Raw genomic sequence first — 21055 nt, 5'->3', positions numbered from 1 at the left:
TACGTGTGTGCGTGCGTGAGTGTGTGCGTGTGTGTAGGTCTCCACAGTGTGACAGTACTGTCAGCTGCTGTTCATCTGCCTGCTTTCATTACCAACGCTTATTTTACTCAAACTGTGAAAGGTCAGAGTTCTACATGCTGCCGATATCCCTCCCCCTCCCCCCAGCCCCCCTCCCCCTCCCTGGTTCCACCCTTCGCCAGGCTCCACAGTCCCTCTCATCCCTGTCAGCCTCTAACTCTCTCCGCTAACACTTTCACACCAAATCGCATTACAACTCCACATTTTCTCGAAAAGCTAGATAGATGTTAGCGGTTGCAAATTGGATTGCCACGACCTGAAACCACTTCCAGAGGTAGCATAGGAGACATCAACACCACGTGCAGGAGAGATAAGTGTGTTAGAGAGGAAAGAAAAATCTCCTTGAAGCAATTTGGAGCACCAGTCCTTTAGACAGAGATATGGATATATTTTACCATCTAAAAGTCGAGAGATAATTGTAGGAGTTTCTTTGATTGTGCTTTGTTAAATTTGTTAAAAATAGTTGCGTGATTGTGCATGCTTGCACGTTTGTGTGTTAGTACCTGCTTGTGCCTGTTTGTGTAAGCGTGTGAGACACACACATCCCCCCCAAAAAAGTACAACCTTAATAATTCCCATTATCTGGATAAGCACACTAGCACAGTCTATTTTACACTAGAGTTGATTGAATTCAGCAATCTTTCTCCTGTCTCAGCATGGAAATTAATTTATTTAATGGACCGATTTATTAATATATATAACAAAAAATATACTATAGTATGATCTGATCAAACCAGCTGGCAAAGCCATCACTGGAAGAAGTCATTGTTGGAATTGTTCTGTGACAGAGTTGTTCCAGGTTATTCTCCATGCAGGCAGCTGAGTCTGAGGAATCCATTTTGTACCAGTCACTCCCGTTGACTGGCAAGTGTATTCACACTGCAATTTTAGGATTTAGGCCCTTGCAAAGGGTTCCTCCTTACAAAATCCAAAGCCATGTTTCCATATGCACTTTCATTGACTCAAGAGGGATTTTTGGCTCCACACACTACTTCAGAAAATGTTATTTAACACTTACCTTAGAAACCTCTTCAAAAGGGGCAGATTTTTCTCATACAGCAGAGTTGGGGGGGGGGGGGGGTTTTGGGGTATCCAGTCAAAGCGCTTGCAGACTTTCTATCAATACCAGAAGCCGAACGTGATACATTTTTAAATATAGGTCTAAATCATTCACTTCTGACAAGTCCCTGTTGCAGCGTCTTCATTCGGGATTACTTTCTCTTCCAGGTGGCAGTAATCCCTTCTCTAATATGGGTCTGAAGGGGCCCTAGGGAGGAGCCGGACAGTCCACAGAGAGAAAGAAAAAAATGAGAAAAAAAAACACAGTACAAACCAATTCCCCTTCCAAGAATATTTTATGAACGTGCTTTCCATATTCCATACATGATATATTGAATACATTTTTCACATCTTTGCTAACGCTGTGATCTTCGGCTACAGTTCAGACACGTTTCCATGTAGTAATGTGTAAAATATCTACAGCATTGCAGCACTGTGGTTGGGCGTTGGATCAGTGTCAAACATTAACCACTTCGGAACCCCTGCCGTTGTACGTTGGCTGCAAAAGGTTTAAAAGGTTTCTGTACAGCCTAGAGAAATCTGTTTGTGATGGCAATGAGAAACAGAACTAGCCTATACAGAGTCACAGATGCACTCGGTAGTTTATTACACACAAGAGCACCGGAAAACAATCTTTTTTTTGTTTTTTCAGTCATTCCTTTGTGTGCTTAATAAAACTCAGTTCGACAAAAAAACATGCGCTGGATACAGGTAACGTCTGTATATATATTTAAATGGTAAAGTGGCCATCAGGATCAACCATCTCTTTCGACTGTAAAAATGTGTGTATCAACTTTATACTACGCTAGGCCGTAGGATAGACTGATTCTCTTTGATTTTCTTAAAGCTGGGATTACATAACTAAAAAAGTGCAATGTAACAATGCGATATTTGCGTGTATTAACTAGATTCATGATTACAGCTTTGAGTCTTTGACAGCTGGGTGGGCTCGGGGTTAGCGGCAAGCTCTGCTTGTCAAGATCTCATTTCTTTGCTTACCAGGGAGTATGATCAAAACTTTCCAGGACTCCAAGGTCAGGTTTGATACTTAATTACAATTATATGAGGCATATGAGGCCGACAGACAGGGCAGCAGAAACCAGAGGTCTGAGAGCATTATGGAGGACTTTCTTATATTTCAAGTTCAATAAAATCATCTGGAAGATTTCATCTGACATCTCTAGCTTTTTACAAACACAAGCCCCAGAAAAACAGCCATCCACCATGTTTCAGCCCAAAGCAAAGCCTACACAAATAAACTAACAGTTTTGTTTGCAGAATTATTCTCATACACATACACTCATTGGCTAATTTATTAGGTACACCTGCTCTTTAAAGTAAATAGCCTGTTCCTCCAAACAGTGAATCATGTGGCTGTAGGACAGTTGGGAAAGCTTGCAGACATGGTGAAGAGATTTAGTTGTTGTTTGACCAAACATTAGAATGGGCATGGTATGACTGGTGGTGCCAGATGTGGTGGTTTCAATGTCTCAGAAACAGCTGCTCTTTTCGAGCTTACAGAGAACGGTGTGATAAACAAAAAACATCCAGTGAGCAGTGGTTCTGAGGGCAAAAACACCTTGTTAAAGATAGAAGTCAGAGGACGAAAACCATCTGAAAACCACTCCAGGTTCCACTTCTGTCAGCTAAGAACAGGAAGACGAGACTGCAGTGATCATCAAAACTGTAGGAATGTAGCCTACAACCTGTCTCACTCCTCATTGTTATCCAAAACTCCTGAAAGCACAGTCTGCAATCAAGTGTCTCTCCTTTTGCAACAGAATAACCTCCTCAACCTCAACTAGTCAGGTTTCCAGTGTAGCCATTCCACTGAGACTGTCCTCCTCCCAGTCACAGAGACCCTTCACTCGGTGAAGTAACCATCCTCACCCTGCTTGATCTGCCGCGGCCAACACTGTGAACCACCGGATCCCTCCTCTCATCCCTTAGGCTCCACCCATGCATGGCTTGCTGATCCTATCAGGTGGCCTGGAGCGGATATGTAATCCTTCCCCCTGCCCCCTCATGACTGGTGTTCCACAGGGGTTGGTGCTTGGTCCTCTCCTGTTCTCTCTTTACAATAAATCTCCTGGTGCAGTTACCACTGCTCACGACATGTCACATCATTGCTATGCTGATGACAACTTTTTTCTCTCATTTTCTCCCTCTGACACCCACTTTCACGTACGCATCTCAGTATGCTTGGCTGACACTGCTGACATTGAGCCTGGATGTCCATCCACCACCTCAAGTTCAACCTGGGGAAGACAGAACTTATTTTCCTCCACACAAAGGGTCCCCTGCCAAATGATTTTTCAATCACTGTCAATGACATAAATATGGCAGTGCTGAATACAGTGTACATACCACCCACAACATCACCCTAAGGAGAAGCTTCAAGAAGCCATTACAGTTCAGCAGTCGAGTATTGGAGGAACTGGTGCTCTGTGAATATGTGCAGAGCCGTACTTCACTGTAAAACCCATAAAGGTTGACTGGCTCGCTACTTCAAGCGCACATAATTGAAAACATAATTCATGCCATCTTGCCTTTGCGAACACAGCAGCAGTTACCATATAACACTGAAAATATTATAGTAGTGCTGGCTCACCGCTGGACTGAAAATGGGAAAAATATATAGGCTAAATGTTTATCACTTAGAAGTTTAATAGCGTTAGTCAAAGCTGACTTGGAACACCCCACAACTCACTAAGAGTAAGAGAACAATAGCGCTAATATATAACATTCATTCAGTAGGATTAGAACAGTGGCAATATCCACAGAAAAGGATAATAAACACACTTGGAGTCAGTGACAGAGCAAGAATCACAGTGACAGTTAACTCAGTGAAAACTTCATACTATGCATGCACTTTTCCATCTAGCTGGGCACATCCCATGCACACGCTACAATGTCCTTTCTCCTGACAAGTCAGGCTGCCCCCAGTGCCTTCAAAACAGCATCCCATCAAATGCAAAACACGCTAGCCTAGCTGCAACAGTGTTTACTTGGCTCACGTCAGCTGCCATATTTTCAGCCCTTTCCATTTTCTGTAAAAAAGGTAAAATAAAATGGCCCCCATTTTTGGGATTGACCACCATTCTTCTGTTAGAAACCTGCAATTATAAATATTTGTTGTCTTTAAAATTGTTAAGTCAAGATAAACAGCCACAAATGGTTAACGGTAATACACAAAACTAATACAAAAAAGTTTTCTATGAATTGAAAACCGAAGAAACAGTTTTTCATAAATGTTACACACTCATGGGCCAAGCAAATTGCGGAAAGACTGAAGTGACCCAAGCCGTTTCTCAATCACATCATCTAGTAAAGAGCGGCAAGCTTGTATTATAAAGCTACACCACGTAGTAGCTCAACGTGGGGCGCCAGGATCAAATATGGATTCCAGAGCCCTGGTCATTAAGGAGCACCGGAAAATGAGGGAGAACCCCAGGGGAACAGGCCGGCCATTTTAATTAAGCGAGAGTCCGGGGCCTGAGAGCAGTGGATCGGTGCACAAAGCTACGACACATCTATCCACAACCCTGTCCCCTCACACACGTTCACACTCAGACTAAAGACACGTTTCGCATTTTGTCTTTGTTCTTCCCCACAGCCGAGTAGCTGTACGAGAGCGGTAATCCTGGAAAGGGATTCAACCCAAAACCAGCCGTATGGCTTTAAAACATAAATAAATAAATAAATAAATAAAAGTTGGACAGAGCAGCATAGGCTGCACCCCCCCACTCCCCCCCCCCCCCCCCCCCCCCCGGATGGACAGGAAGAAGGGGGAGGATACAGATTTAGCTATCTGGGGCACATTGCTGGTTGATCGATCGATGGAGCCCGGTCGATGGGAACAGATTTACACACAGACTTGATACAAGCCGACAGGGTCATTGAGCCTGCAGATACCCACCATGGCCGTGCAAAGCCCAATCAGACTAGCGGGGGGTGGGGTGGTTTAACTGTGCGAAAGACTCAATGTACTATAAACCGCGTCAATAGAGGCGATCAGCACTCAAACACCCCAGAAAACAATGTAGGCTTAGTGGTCATCATTACATGATAACAGAGAAAAAACAAACGCACACCAAACAACTAGTGCAAGATGCCGTGTCACACGAACAAACTAAGATCAAAAATGATGCGCACGCACGCACGCACGCACACATAAAAGTTGTAACCATCCTTCATTTTGGGATATTTGATCCTCTTATCATTGAAGACAATCAAAAACAAATAAACAAAAGCAACTCTCAGGAAGAAAGCGCACACACACACACACACCCCTCTGTGCAGAAATGTCTACATACACATCAGGCCAGGAATAGAGGCGGGAAAAATATAACACTTCAGTCGCTGTTCAGCCCCTGAAATACGCAAGGGTGTTCGAGCGCGCTTTTATTTTCAACCCGCTTTTTAACATTTTTTAGGCTAACCCCTGAACACAAGGAATGTCCTCTGCCCACGCAGTGACCGTCGGAGCTTGGACCCTTCACAGAACCTCCGTGGAGAGGCAGCAGCTCTGCTAGCTTTACCCCTGAAGACTGCGTGCGCCGTGCAGCCCGTGGATTTGGGTCCTGCTGCCCCCCTTGCCCCCCCCCAGCTACCAGATCATCCTCATCTGCTACTTGTTAAAACGTTCCTGCGGTGTACATTCAGCATGAATCATATAAGCTTGGGTGGGGAGGTCATGTACAGTACACATCCATCTTAAATCATATCTGCTGGGGTCAGAAGGCCCGGGGGGTACGGGGGGGGGGGGCGGCTTTGGATCAGGACAGAATTTTCAAACCGATTTTAAAAGCCGCAGGTTTTCCACCTAGGGAAAGGGGGGGGGGGGTGGATGTACGTGCCACTGAACGACACAAACCCAAAATGCACACCGAAATACCCTGCTATCGTCTGCACCCAAATATTACGCCGTCGGCGTAAACAACCGAGACCTTCCAGAATATCCCGCGTGACAAAACCGGGGTAAGCAAGAGCGAGGAACAAGTGTCCTGTCATGACACGCTATTTTTTAACGATGCGGGCGGGAACCGAAGGCCGACGTGCGTTAACGAGGCTTTGTTTGATTCGGGGGAGAGGGATTTCCAGGAAGGCTACGCACCTCTTAATCGGGCCAGCTTTAGACGCAGGGAGGCCACCCACTCTAAAGCGCACGGCTTCCACGCAGGGATGCCAGCGATTCTCATTCCCATGGAATTCACCCTGTTTGGGGTGTTAACCTGCTTAGCGCAGTGCGCAGTCTCAGACTGAACCCTGTTCATAAGAACATCACTTCCAACACACCCTCTTCAGGCGCATTTCATGCTGAAGTGGCAACCATTTTGATATCGTCATTTAATATTCAGTCTACCGCCTGACTTAACATTCAAAATACGTTTTGTTCTCTTCGCAGCATCCGCAGTTTCCCTACATTTGATTAGCCTATATTAATCCAATAAAGGAATTTTGTGAGGAAAATGTACAACTTTTTTCCCCCCTTTCTTTATGTGTGAGTACATTGAGTGGAATCCGCTCTTTTATGTTGTTTCAGTCAGATGATGTCCTTTTCGCGGATCACAGTCACCTTGATCCTGTCCTTTCTGGCATTCGGTCCAGACACGGCCTAATTAGGAATTCCTGGTGTGCAGCTCTGATAATGGAATTAAACAAGGAGCTTATCGTTAGTGCGTATGGGATCACAGCCTTTGAAACGGCATCTTGTTACGCATACAAGCAAGTAAAAGACAAAACACGTCTTCACAAGAATATTGCATTCTCCCCCCAGAAAATGTTGCAACATTCCGACATGATGCCGCCTCAAACACAATAAGCATTAGCTATCTGTCGATAAACACTACATAAAATACTAAAGTCAACAACAAAAATGACTTCACCAAAACGAGCAGCTTTTCCTGAGCGGTTTATTTTGGTATTAAAAACTTTGTCTTCCAGTAATGTTCTTCTTACTGCACATTTTTTTGGTCTCTTCACACATTCGAGAGTACACCGAGGTAGAATCATGAGGTGGTAACACAGTGGTGAATTAGACCGCTCACTGCTGCCTTGGGACTGCTATCGGAGTTGTAAAAACGTATGAGGTCATGATAATTTAAGGAAGTTATATCACTAGTTACAGCTGTGACAGTGATATAAAAAGTAAAAGTAATTCACTCAGTGGAGTCAATAGACTAGGGGTAAACATTAGTGATTATGGCACTCAATTAGACTGCTACTGCAATACCCTGTATTTCTTTTGACCACAAACACCAACACCTAGGCCTGGATAAATATTTTTTCAAATGCATAACTATTTAAAACAACTTTTACATTTCTAAATCTAATCTGATTGTAAACATGAACTTTTCCTCTCAAAACATCACGGTTAATAAAAAGGATTTGGTAAGAGGTGGGCATCTGCACAAATAAATACACACACAAAGCTGCTTAGTTAAAACAGCTAGGCTAATTGTATCAGTTTTGGCTGCAAATTTCAATAAGGATGAGACTCTGGATACAAGCATTGGCCATGAAGAGCTGATTCAGTCATTATTATGCCCGTATACATAAGAAAGGAGATTATTAAGATCCGTTTACCATCCACCCAACCCACCCTCCCACAGCCAATCAAAAGAAGAGGGAACAGGGTGAGAAACCGGGCTGGAAAAGCAATGTGCTTTCCCCCCAGATACCGCTAATCCTCCTCTAATCCCATTGTCAGTTGTGTAGAAATACTCATCTGGCTCTCATTTGATCACGCACTCAATTCCGCCGACGAGGAATTCCACTGCCTCACTTTCGCTCGTGCGGACGGAACGGAGGTTCGCTGCACACCAGTTAGCCGGCCTAGAGCGTGACACGCTCGTGCTCCGGACGACGCTCGATGTCCGACTTCCAGGCGTCACCAAGCTAGGATTTCACCCGGACTGCAGACGGCGCGGGGAAGAACTTTACACTGAGGCAGAGTACTGTACGTTCTTCACGAAAAGGTCAAAGGGCACATTTTGGACACTTACATAATGTCTTTGATACCGACAAGAGAAAAATGAGTCCTGTCCACGGGGGGTGAGGAAGGCGTTAGGGTATATCTAAAAAGTTGAACAGTTTTAGGAAAAGTTAAAAATTGAATGGTCATTACCAAGCACAGCCTGCAAAAACACACACGCACACACACACAAAAGAAAAAGACACATTTTCCCTTCCCTCTAGTATGTGGCCCCTGGGGAGTTTTCTGGGCAGGGCCTATGAACACCTGCTGGGCTCTGGGTTGCCGGGGGTCTGTTGACGTTTTCATGGAAGGAATGTTAATGGCCGTGTTTTAGATAGCTGGGATTTCTCCGCTGGGATCAGGGGCTATCTGCCAGAACACAGACAGGCCGCAAAGGTGACAAAGTGTCTGACCCTTATCTGAGGTACCCCCCCCCCCCCCCTTTCCTCTAAGTTCCGCTCAGTCAGAGCTGACACCTACGGACATTTAACGCAAACGCAGAGCGTGGAGGAGAAAAGGGGGGGTCCACAGAATAAAGGGAGAAAAACAAACGAGCAAACAGGAAGGTGATGATCAAGTTTGTGATTAAAGGGATTTTCACATTTTATAGTACAGCCTTCTAAAGAGCAAATTATCTCCATGTATTTAAACCCAAGGAATTTAAAAAAATGTGCACAGTTGCTGCAATCACAATAGAACATTTCTGTGCCCTTTTTGGCTAGAAGAAGAGAATTATAACTTGTGCAATGGTACAATGAAGTACTGAGAACTGTGTGTGTGTACGTGTGTGTGTGTGTGTGTGTGTCAGACATCACCTGTTTCCAGGAGGTGAGGACAGAGAAGGGGAGTAATCAGTCCTCAGGAAGTAAAAAAAAACTGCCAAACTTGTACCTTCACCACTCTCCCTCCCATCCCCTCCCCCCCCCCCCAACTCTACACTCCCCTTTCCCTCCCACAGTCCTCAACGTCCCACAAGCCGGGGAGAAACACAGGCCCTGTTCATTTCCCGCTCAGGTTACAGCAGAGGGTGCGTGGAGGTGGAAAAGCTTATTCCTGGTGAGCAAAACACTTGAGCTGGGCATTAATAAAATAAAAAAAGGAGTTATTTACTGAAGTTGCCTAGCGCTGGCAGGCTCACAGAGACTGGCTTCATCCGCGGCAGAGTCTTACGCAGGCCTGCTCTCACACATGTCAGCGAGTTACACATGCTCCGGGAAGAGGGGGTGGGGGGGTTAGTGGGGGCTGTGCAGGGGTGTGAACCAAACGCACCACCTTCCCCAAAAGGAAGAAAAACTGACCGAGGCCCAGGCAGTTACGACTGTTTCCAAAGAGAAGTGCATCCTGGGTGAGCTTAGCAACAAGTGGCAGGGTGTTGCTAGGAAACACCTCGGCCTTTATCAAGGGGGCCATCGAACACTTGAGAGAATTAACTGGGCCTGGCAGCGGAAAGCACTTAACTCCTGCTCAGCAAACATAATAAATACATAAACAAATGCCTTTTGGACATTTTGGAACACACTGATTTTGCTTTATTATTACTAATAATAATAATAATAATATTATTTGACGGTGAGACTTAATGAATCAAGACAAGGGAATCTATGAAAGGCAAACTGCGGGACGGTACAGACCAGACCGACATGTGACCCATCAGTCGGCAAGCACCTGGGAGGGCCCCAGCGATGGGGTGGGGTGGGGGTAGGCACTCAAACCCGCCGCCGGTGACATGGAAGTCAGCCTCCTCTGATCTCCCCGCGGCCCGGACTCCACACTGAGCAGCGGAGCAGCCGGAGCTGAACTCTACACTCCAGAGTAGCAGGGGAGGGCTCTGCTACCGGCCTGCAGCCAGCACAGGAAGCACAGCCTGAGGGGACTTTCACCCCAGGCAGGAAAACAACACCAACCACACAGCGCGCTTCAGAGCGCGCCCTGGATATTACAGAAGGTTATACGGCGGGGTCCCGTATCGCGAAGGGTTTATTGTTTATAGGGATCCTAACTCATTCGAACATAACGTCACCTATTACAAGCTTTTTTGAGAGCTCAAATCCAGTCGTCATCTGAATGCCACTCTGCTATGGAAACGCTGCATCGCTTGATCCAGGACTAATTGTTCCCCTATTCACAAAGTGTCCTGCCTGACCCGATCTTCAGCGGACTGCTCATTTGCATTCCAAAAGATGCATTTGGGGCAAGTTAATTAGAGAAAAGGCGGCGCTTTGTGATGGGAGAAAGACCTGACTCCTATTAATAGGTCGCCTTATTGAAATATTTATTTATTTCCAGACAGAAAGGTCCTCGCCCGCACGGTATATCAAGCTTAGGCACTATAAAAATAAATACAGTTAAATGCAAAAGCATTGAGACAGTGACATGTGTTGTTTCGGCTCTGTACTCCAGCATATTTGTGGGAATCTGGGGAGGCTATTTATAAACACGGCCGCAATTCCAACAGGGATCACCTGAAATGAATGCAAATACCAGCAAATCAAAGCTAACAGTCTGTACTGTAACCTCATATTCATTGATTCATTTAAAATCCAATGTGCTGGTCTGCTTGAGTACAGAACTAAAACTACCAACAAAAAAAGTGTCGCCATCCCAATACTTTTGCATTGAACTGTACATTAATAAATGACAGGTCCAATAGTAGAGTTCTACTATTCTCCCTAGAGACTTCACAAATATTCACTGGTATGCAATATGCAACCACAGACAGCAGAGCACTGCCATTTGAGCAGCCCAATCATAAGTGTGATCTGACATTTTAGCCAAATTTACTGATGCCCTCACAAAAGGCAGCTAATAAACATTTTTGTGTCCCTGTAGGAAAGGTTCTACTGCGATCTAACCTGAGTCAACTAGCATTGTTTTGGCAATTCTGGAAACAAAAACCAGCATACCACCGACCCCTCCGGGAATGGAAGTGCTCACCCCTGTCACAGACCCTGAAATGGCAGTCAAGTAAGAACAACTGGCTAAATGTTTCTGTACCCTTTTCCACGTTTACAAATGGATACCATGAAGCACATCCCAGCATGACAAAAAAAAAACTGCTTTTTTGTACGTCCCAGTCAGTCGGTCAAGCGTCTGAAGTTACAGATCACAGGAAACACGTGGGGAGTTTACACGTTGATTGTTAACCAATGAACTCGCAATAAAGGAGATAAGCCATTTTACACCAAAGTGTTCTTTTACAAGAAAAGCATAAAAATGCCCCTTGTCAGCACACAAATGCCTTCAGAGCGTGGTGTGTCTGGGAGTTAATGAGCTTATACATTTAATGAGAATAACTAAAATAAATGCCCACAGGTCCAATACAACTTCTAATTCATTGCTAAGTATGCTAATGTATATTATGCATACTGCTTCACTTTAATGTTATTTTTCAGCATGATGTAGCCTAATACGCACCGGTGAAAGTAAGCAGCAGCGCTAGAACTTTCCAAATCCTGCCATCTTTGATTTACCATTAACAATAATCACGCCAAAACACAGGCAAACAGGGATGATTTATCGGGGTGAATCTGCACCCATGGAGAAAGAAAAGAACTTGGCTTTCAGCAACACCTCACCAGCTCCCCAAACTTCTTTCAGAGTCTAGTCCTATGTTCGCCCTTTTTTTCCTCTCCATGGCAACTTTCTTTCCCAGAGAGAGAGAAGAGTTGCCCCACACCCCAAACCCCCAAGTTTTCAGGGTGACTGCCCTGGCTTGGCAGCAGCCTTGAGAAGTGAGTTCTAGAAAAAGAACGGGCCCGTTTTCCAAGATTCCCCGGCTTCTACCTAGCAACAACCCGGGAACATTGGCATTCCACCGCTGTTGCAGCCCACCAATTCGCCTGCCACCATAGAAAGAAAGAAAAAAAACAGAAGACTACTGCCATCTCCAGTGCATTGTTACGGCAAAGTCAAAAGTCAACTTTACGTCATCGGTGGCGCATTCCGACGGTCGCTCCCGTTGCAGCTAAACTCAGACCCATTCAGTGTAAATCAGTGGCCACCTGTCCCAGCCAGGGATCGCTTTGTAATCGACAAAAGCCTAATTCAAGAACTATTCAATGGTAGTTTTTTCTTTTTTCCATTCTTTCTGTCGCTGAAAGATTTGACCTGCCCCATTCAGTGAAAATCTACCCCATTTGACCCCAGACACTTTTAACATAAATTAATTTTCGTGACTGTTCAGGAGGGAAAGAATTGTAAGTCTGTTAAAAGTGACTGCTAAATTAATGTAATGTCATGTAATGTATACTATCTGTTCAGCGCTGAAACTGCACTGACCCACAAGGATGACACTTCCAAACTCGGGCCTAGTTCAAGTTTCAGACCTCAGAATGCTGAGGGCTAAAACTCTGCATCAACCCAACCCAACCCAACACCCCCCTCCCCCACCCCCCCCCCCCCCCCCCCCCCCCCCCCCACCCCCCGGGTGCAAGAAAGCACACTTCATGCAGAAACAGCTGTTCCTCCACTGACTGATCGGTGAAGCACTCTGCATCATCCACGCATCACCCCAGTCCCCCCCCATCCCCACCTCCCCTCCCATCCCCTCCCCTCCCCCACTCTGCCCGGGTCCCTCTCTTGTTCGCTGGCCTTTTCAAACTCCAATCCCAACAAAAGAGACAAAGGAGGCTGTCCCCCCCCCTCCACCCCCCACCCCTACAGAGAGGAGCTCTCCTCGGTGAGTCTGGCAGACAGAAACACCCCCTCGGAGGTCCTCCTGGCTGCGTACCGGAGAAACACTCTGCGCCGCTCGCACGGTTCATTCCCGATGATACAACTGGGACATGAGATCCATGTGGCCTGAGACTACTGCATCGCTGGTCATGCACACGCCACCTCTTCCAAGCAAAAGCCCCCAAACTGACTGACCGAGTGCAGGCACAGCCCCCAAACTGACTGACCGAGTGCAGGCACAGACCCCAAACTGACTGACCGAGTGCAGGCACAGCCCCCAAACTGACTGACCGAGTGCACGCACAGCCCCCAAACTGACTGACCGAGTGCAGGCACAGCCCCCAAACTGACTGACTGAGTGCATGCACAGCCCCCAAACTGACTGACCGAGTGCAGGCACAGACCCCAAACTGACTGACCGAGTGCAGGCACAGACCCCAAACTGACTGCCTGAGTGCAAGCACAGACCCCAAACTGACTGACCGAGTGCAGGCACAGCCCCTTTCCCCAACGCTCGGCTGGGCTCAGGTCTGAAAACTGAACTGGGACTGGGATGGCAGGCCCAGGGCTGATTATGCCTGGTTCTGCACTTTGTTTCTGAAGTAATAAATAACAGAAATGTAGCCTGTTTTGCTTATAGGGCACCTTTCATTGCAAAGGAATCTCAGGAATAGGAATCCCAAGGTGCTTTAAAGTTGCAAGTGAGAACTGACAGCAGAAGAGACAAATAAATCCTAAAATATCACCAGCAAGCAATATTCACAGAAGTAAAACAGCAGGAAAAAAAGGAGAAAGAGAATGGCGAGGGAAAAAAACCAAGTGGTGGCCCATAATGATTTGCTGCTGACCATGTAATTCAGAGGCTAGCAACAGGGGTGAGCAAAAATGGCAACAGGCAGCATTAAAGCTGTTGGGAGGAAGAAATAGTCAGGGGCGGGGGGATTTTGCGCAATATTCCACACAATGCACCAACTTCTTTCCACAACACTTTTTCACACCTATAACTCAATTAAAGGTCTACAATACAATACTAAACTTGCAATCTGCCTCACTCCATCCAGCATTCATCACCAAACAAAGCTAATGGAACTATTTTCCCCCAATAAGCTATTCAACCTTTCTTTTTTTTGCTAAAGTACAGCTTTTAAACTCCAAGCATACAGGTGCCTTCAAAGGGGCAGATCTCTACAGGTATTCACATTTGTCCTGTCCCTTTGATAGGACCCTAGTTCTGTGTGGAAAACGAATCAAGCCTTGTTCACCAGGCCTAGCTAGAATCAAGGCTAGATTCCGCATGGCTCTGTCAGTGTGGTATGTGGGTACAAATGTCTGGCTGGCTTGGCCTGGTCAGTTCATGCAAGCACCAGACATGGCTTTCCTGCCAAACAAGTGGCGGCTTTGATTGTCCAAGGTGACAGAGAGAGCCTGGAGCAACCGTTTCTGTGTCAACACCCCACAGAAAACCCAGGGGGTTGCTTTCCAACAAGGTGACGATTCAGCAACCTCCCCCTCCACTTTTGGACAGCAAACACTTAAGGGTTTAGTTCTGAAAATTTCAAAGCCAAATGTATTCTTTTGAGTTATCAACATTTATCTGATGGTCTGCCCCTTGTTTTGCACCCAAGACACACAAACTTTAATCCAGAGAATTAGATGAAATCAAGGTCCGGAATCAACTCTAAAAGCTCTAGACCCCACACTGCATAAATCACATTTTTTTATTTTTAAAACTTGAAGATGTTTCAGAAAATAAATAGGCTATGTGCACAGAAGAACAGGCGATAGGTCATTGCAGCCACAACTCAAACCCTATTTTCTTGATTGAATACACATTCAGGAACTTTCTACATTTCTCCCTTTTGTTTGTATTCAGACAGTAATGTAAGTAGATAAGAAGATTAGGTGGAAACACAGAATGGCCCCTGCTTGCTGTAAACCTGCTTACAGGGTCTTCATATGCTTTATTCTCAGCATACCCCCCGAGGACCTGTGGCTTGTGACTAATAAGCAGCTCGGTTTCAGCATCTGCACCGCACCTCTTCCTGATAACCAGTGCAGCAGAGCAGGGCTCAACAACAAGCTCTTCTGATCCACTGCTACCCCAGGGTCATCATTACGTTCTACAAGCAGCTTGCTTTGTGTTCCAGTTGGTCTCAGTTCAACATGTTTTCTTGAAAGACCAACCAAATAACACACACAGAATTGTCTATAGTAGTTTGTGCTTGTGACTGCAATTCTGTGTATCACTTCCCTTAAACATAATCAATATTATATCAGATGGTCAGACTTTTACAAATACGAATTACATGCGAGGTGTGAAATTTGGAGAAAGGATAGCAGTCAGCCAATCCTGTGTCAGAGCTGAGAAAATAGAGCACACCTCTTTATTACCGAAGCCACGCCCAGCTGTATGGTTCCTGACAACCAATTCTTATCCTGGAGTTTGTACTTATTTAATGAAAAGGAGGTAGAAATGAAGCTATCAAGAGCCAAAATGTCGCCCTTTTCAGTAGTGCTTTGCACCCTTATTGCCTTTTTAATCTCTTGCATCTATTGACTTTAAAATCTCTTTAACCAGGACAAATAATAAATCCCATTGAGATGAGAGGCAGATTCCCAACAAAATAATTAGTCTAAATTAAGTACTTTCAACTATAAAGAGAGTAGGTGGGGGGAGCACACTAGCATCGTATCTATCTAAAAAAAAGGTTTCAAAGATGCTCATTTACCAAATCCATATAGTAACCTGTTTTAGCAGCATAACCCTTTCGCTAGAAAAGCAGAGATGATTGAGGCTTTTGTGCAGGGGTTTTGGCAGCCACCCACATCACACGGTGGTCACATGGTGTCATTCTGACCAGGAGCAGTGGGGGGCAGCGGGGCCTGGGTCATTAATGACCCTGCCTCGCTGTCATCACTAACACCGGCACGGTGGCAGTTTGGTAGATTCCATGACGTCAGCCATCCATGACAGCCTGTCCACATGCTAACTGGGGACGGCCAAATCTCCTCTGCAATCGGGCAATGAAGACTGAGGACACCAGGACCAAAACGCTATTACCCTTAATAGAACAACAGTGGCCTCTGCAAACCCAGAAACTAACCACCGCCAAGCCAATTAGGCTACAAAGTGTTTAAACTAACACTAATGCCACACAATCAAACATGAGAGCTGTTGTACCCAGTAGTGAGCATTGTTCCATTCACCCATTAGCCTCTCGGGTTAGCCTCCTCTGCACTGTTAACCATTCGCAACAATAAACGGTAACCTTTGGCCATTCACAGATACTCAACCACTTGTAACAAACGGCACCCAATTGAAACGAGAGGGCATTCCTCACCAACTCTCCAGTCACCTCACGGATCATCATCATTCTGATGTGTGTTAATTTGGAGCCGCAGTAAGATGATTTATTTATGGACTTCAGAAATAAGACTTTCAATAGAAAATTGATTCCGAAGGCCAACTGCTTTTCAGGGAATAAACTCTTGAAACCGGCAGCACCAACGGTTCATCTCCTTCAGCTGGATAGAGTGGCTGACCCCGGTCACCGCACATCTAAACGGCTTTCCAGAGAGCGCGGATACGAACGCAATCCATCAAAACAAAAAACCGCACCCTTTCACCTGCAGTGGTCCGTTTAGAGGAGCTGTCTCCATTATCATCAGTCATGTCAGGTCAACGTGGGGAAAGGGAGAAAAATGAACCATCACTGTGACATTGCTACATTACAAACAGGTACTTGAGGTGCCTAGAGTCAAACTTACAACCCACAAATCTAGCAATCTATCAGTGAACCCCATACACACACTGACACAGCAGTCTAAAATTTATCAACATTTCAAGTGAACAATATTTTTGATAAATAACTTGATCATTTCGCACTAAACGAAAAAGTTAAAAAGGCAAACTAGTGCGCTTCGAACAGAGAATGTGCATAACATTAAAATAAAACAGAAACAAACAGACCATGAGAAACACGAACTGGAGACTCAAGCACAACAAGCATTAAAGAGCACAGAAGAGCACTAAAGCTAATGTATAAAAACACATTACAGAGAAGACCATCACAAGCTGACCGGGCACACATGTGCAGAACTAAGAATTCTCCATCCATAAAAGTATTTTCTGCTCTGGGTTTTCTCTCCCAGATAAGAGCAAATTAAGTTGAGTTGCTGCCCTATATGGTTTGACACAAATGCAGTGGGCTGAAACACATCATAATGGCAACCTTTTAAGATGGTTCCTACAGTCTGGAACACAGCCAGCTCTTTCATATGAAGCCAGCAAACACCGTCTGTCGATTACCTTTTTAGAAATCATCAACGGCATGACCCAGAAATAGCGGTGGATAATGTATCAACAAGAAATGTAATGTAATAAGTTGAAGTTTGTAAAGCAGATGTAGATGCGATCATCTTTCAACGTACCATTTTAGTCTGACCAAAAATCCTTTTTTATAACACATCAACGACTTTCAGTTCATTCATGATTTAATCACATGACATTTAATTGTTGAATGCAAGGTTGGAATCCCATTTTAAAAGCTAAATGAAGGGTTGGTAGGGCTGATTTAATTCATAAGATGGAGCCAAATCTATTAAAGGCAAGCACCATTCTCCCAGAAGGAACCACTTCAAGAAAGTACATCAAGCCAAATCAAGCCTGGTTCACATTCTAAAATCCAATAACTCCTGAAATGATTTCTCTCTGGACATGTGCTTCCAACAATTAGCATCCAACTGAAATCCCCAGAGGAGTAAAACAATAGATGTAGCCTAACCGAGTTCAGTTTGATATGTTGTTCTGGTCGGTGCTGTGGTTAGGCCACAGGCTAGACTGCAATATCACATCTCCACCTCCTTAATCTCCAGTGGCCCCATATCAAAAATAGCTTTCATTAAGCAGCATGTCACTGAAGCTATATGGATCTTCAATCTATTAGCCTCCACCGACTGCACCTAGCATCGATTCCTTAAGAAGCAATGCCAACAGGCTGTGGCTAACTGCGCTGTAAAGGAGAGGTTCTTGACCACAAAGAAAATTTTAAAACCCGTTCTAAACGCAGGCATTAGCAATATAGGTACTCTGCACTGAAGCCCATACCTAAAGCCTTCAATGGCAATAAGGCCGGCGGCTCAGTATTTGTAAACAAACTTCCACAAGATTCAAGTTGGTTCTTATGTTGTAAAATATGTCCCAGTGAACAAGTGATTAGAAATGAATGTCATATCCTGATGCGACAGTTTGGTTCAATGGAGATACAAGAGAAAGAAATCCGGCTTCACCTAGCCTCTCAATTGATAAACAGAGCTCACCGGATTAGGAGACCAGTTGCTTCATCGCGCAAATATTGGGGGTATGGGGGTTGGGGGGGAGCTACGCTGCAAACAATCATGCGCTAAGCTCATTTCTCTAAACACTGACCACATCTTCCTGCTCTCGCAGCTTTGCTAGCCTGCTAAGCTGCCATACGATGCAACGCTTCACGCGGCAGATGGCCGTCGTTCCAGGCGTGTTGGGACATTAAAAGGGAAAAGCCGGTGACCTTGGCAGGAGGAGCAGCCCGAGATCGCACTCGCTCTCAGAACCACCCTGTCAATGCCGATCCCGCTGGCCCGGAGAACACTGTCCCTAAACAACATAAGCCGGCTGAGATAGCCAGCAAGACACAGACCTAAAATGTAGTTCTTTTAACCTCATCTGAGTGCAGAATGCCCCCAACCTCATTTTCTCATGCAAGGAACAAACCATTGGACGATTTTTGCAACAAATACAATTGGAACCTATAGTTGATGTAAGGTGTGCAGGGTCCAGAATGAAACAAGCACGGAACCATCCAGATCCATGGCGCAACTCACTCCTGCAGACACATTTTAGCTGGCACCACCTGCGCATGCATCCGACTAAACGTCCGTGAGTGAGTGACCACAATTTGCCATGCATAGCCCACGGCGGCAGTCCTGTTTGCGCGCCGTGGGATAAATATAAATGAAGGATTTCAAATGTTGTGTTTGTAATTAAATGAAATATTGCCCCTCTCTCCGAAATCCATAATGTCTGAGCTGACAAGACAAGCAAAGGTAGAAAAAAAAACCATTCATGAATTTGTGGTGTTTAATACAGTACCACAACATGAATGCATGCCAAAGCTAATATCGGATTAAATACTGTTTTCTACATCTCTGAAAAGTCGGCTTTCCATTTCAATAGATTTCGAAAAAGCATTTAAATGCATCTGTATAATCTCATCCATGCAATGCTCAGGTGCAAATGTGTTTGTACCTTGTTCATGTTCTTGCCCCAAACTGGTAGCACCTGTGGCTCTAACTTCTTAACTTCCTAAACTATTTCATTCGCCTACCATGCCCATTGCGCTAAAGGTGTTATGAAAATAAAATGTTAAAAAGCATGTCTAGTGATATTAAAGATGACAAAACATAGTACCAACCTAAAATAAATCTAAATTACACATGCAGTATAGCGCCATAGATCTTCAATATCAATATTGCAAGAGATACGTCAGTGTAGTTTTACATAGGAGTGGAATGTATGTACTGGTGTTTTGGGGGTATCTGCTTTTAACAAGATTTCCAGACAGGGTAGTACTGTTTTACATCTGAGCAACGTGAATGTGTTTAGTAAATGTATAATCGTGGTTGATCACGACGGGGGAAGCTCAGCTATATCTGTCACTGTGTAATTTGCCCACTTTGTTTATCATTAATAATCAGTTGTGTTTATTCGAGTTTTCGTTATCGGAATTTTGCTGTTTGCATATTTATACAAACCAAGCGTGGGGCTTCGCTGAGTTCCCTATAGATGGGACAATGCAGTTATGGGGAGAAAAATTCTAACTGCAATGCAACGACGCCTGTCGGACAGAATAGGCCAGCCACGCTAGCCAGGCTGCTGGGCAGGCAGTCCACTGACGCCCGCCTGCTGCGGATCAATGACCTTCTGCCCAGCTGCAATAAAAGTTACCGGCCTATACACATACCACCCCTATACCCCACCCCCCATCGCCACAAAAAAGAAAATAAAATCAGTTTGGTACACTTACGTTTAATACGTTGAAATGCTGCCCCGAACAACAGCTGATTCAACACCTTAACTATCGACAGGTAGAAGTGCAACAAAAACACATACGGCTGTATACTGACAGATTTATCGCTTAGTACGTCCTTAAGTGAATTACTTCATGTTTGTTAATCGGGTTTGGGGGCAAAGTCTTCATTTCAAAAAGTCTGGCAATACTTTTCTATAACATCAACCGAATACCACCGTGCATTCCTCGTTAGCTACTTTGTAAAACGTGCAAAATATTAAAAAGAAACATACATAGCAAAAAACGTTTCGTATAAAATAACCATAACTAACAAAAGGCTACAGCGAACAAATTTTAATTTAAGAGATGGAGACGAAGCTATAACGCTAGCTCTGCAAGAAAAAAATAAGTTTGCCATCGACAAACCTAGCGCAAAGCTTGCAGGAGGACTGGGCTGAAAAATGCATTACTTTATAAAAAACAAGTTATTACATTTAAATACGTCTTACCTTGTATTAGAAGAGCGCGCACTGTGATATATCCCTTCCCGTTTTTACCGTAGCTCCTCAAAATCAAATGCAATCCTTCTGCGTCGCTGAGCAGAGGGAGTTCGTTTGCTAATCCAATTTGTCAGCAACGGGTACTTTTAAATCCAGACAGCACTGTTTTCCCAAACGCAAACTTGTTCCCAGGATCGACAAAAGAGAAATCGTCTTAGCACCTAATGTACTTTCATTTGCGCAACTTTCTTTTCACTGATTTCAAATGTATGCAGTGCACAACTTGTTTCTTAGACAATTTTATCGAGTACCATTCACGGACATCTCTACAACTAGTCCTCGCTAGATTTTTTTTAACGCTGCATTGGAGCGCTTTACACAATCACATGTACCCGGCGAACACTGGTGGGAATGAATAGGTTTCGTAGGACAGATTACCTCATGAGCCTGCCCTCGATACTCCAAATACTTAAAAGGGGCTAAGTCACATTGAACCGCAAATGCTCGGACGACTGTCGGACCCACATCGACCGTGGTTGTTCTCACAAGCGGTTCTCTTAAAGGGGCAACCGTTGGAACTTGTCGAACCGAGGGCAGAAAAAATAAATCGGGTCTCAGTAAAACAGCATGTGCACTATTTTTGGTTGGAAAAACAGCAAACAAAATGTACCTTTCCACTCTCCTACTTGCACAGTTTGTTTATTTTTCATCTGTAC

At 44.8% G+C, this 21055-nt stretch overlaps 1 protein-coding gene across 6 annotated transcripts in view; it reads right to left on the bottom strand.

The window, feature by feature from the left end:
* plxnb1b (plexin b1b) overlaps nucleotides 1–20796 on the bottom strand; it is an 87670-nt gene extending 66874 nt beyond the window's left edge. For 4 of the 6 annotated variants that reach the window (XM_035387482.1, XM_035387481.1, XM_035387484.1 and 1 more), the window contains exon 1: nucleotides 20349–20796. The gene's annotated coding sequence lies outside the window, so the exon portion shown is untranslated. Of the gene's footprint in view, nucleotides 1–19854; nucleotides 20113–20348 lie in introns of those variants that run through there. The other 2 variants (XM_035387487.1, XM_035387486.1) reach the window with 2 other exon arrangements.
* Nucleotides 20797–21055: the final 259 nt, after the last annotated feature.

Source organism: Anguilla anguilla, chromosome 13 (assembly GCF_013347855.1).
Source record: "Anguilla anguilla isolate fAngAng1 chromosome 13, fAngAng1.pri, whole genome shotgun sequence".
Classification (NCBI taxonomy): domain Eukaryota; kingdom Metazoa; phylum Chordata; class Actinopteri; order Anguilliformes; family Anguillidae; genus Anguilla; species Anguilla anguilla.
This window is presented reverse-complemented; position numbering and strand designations above follow the sequence as displayed.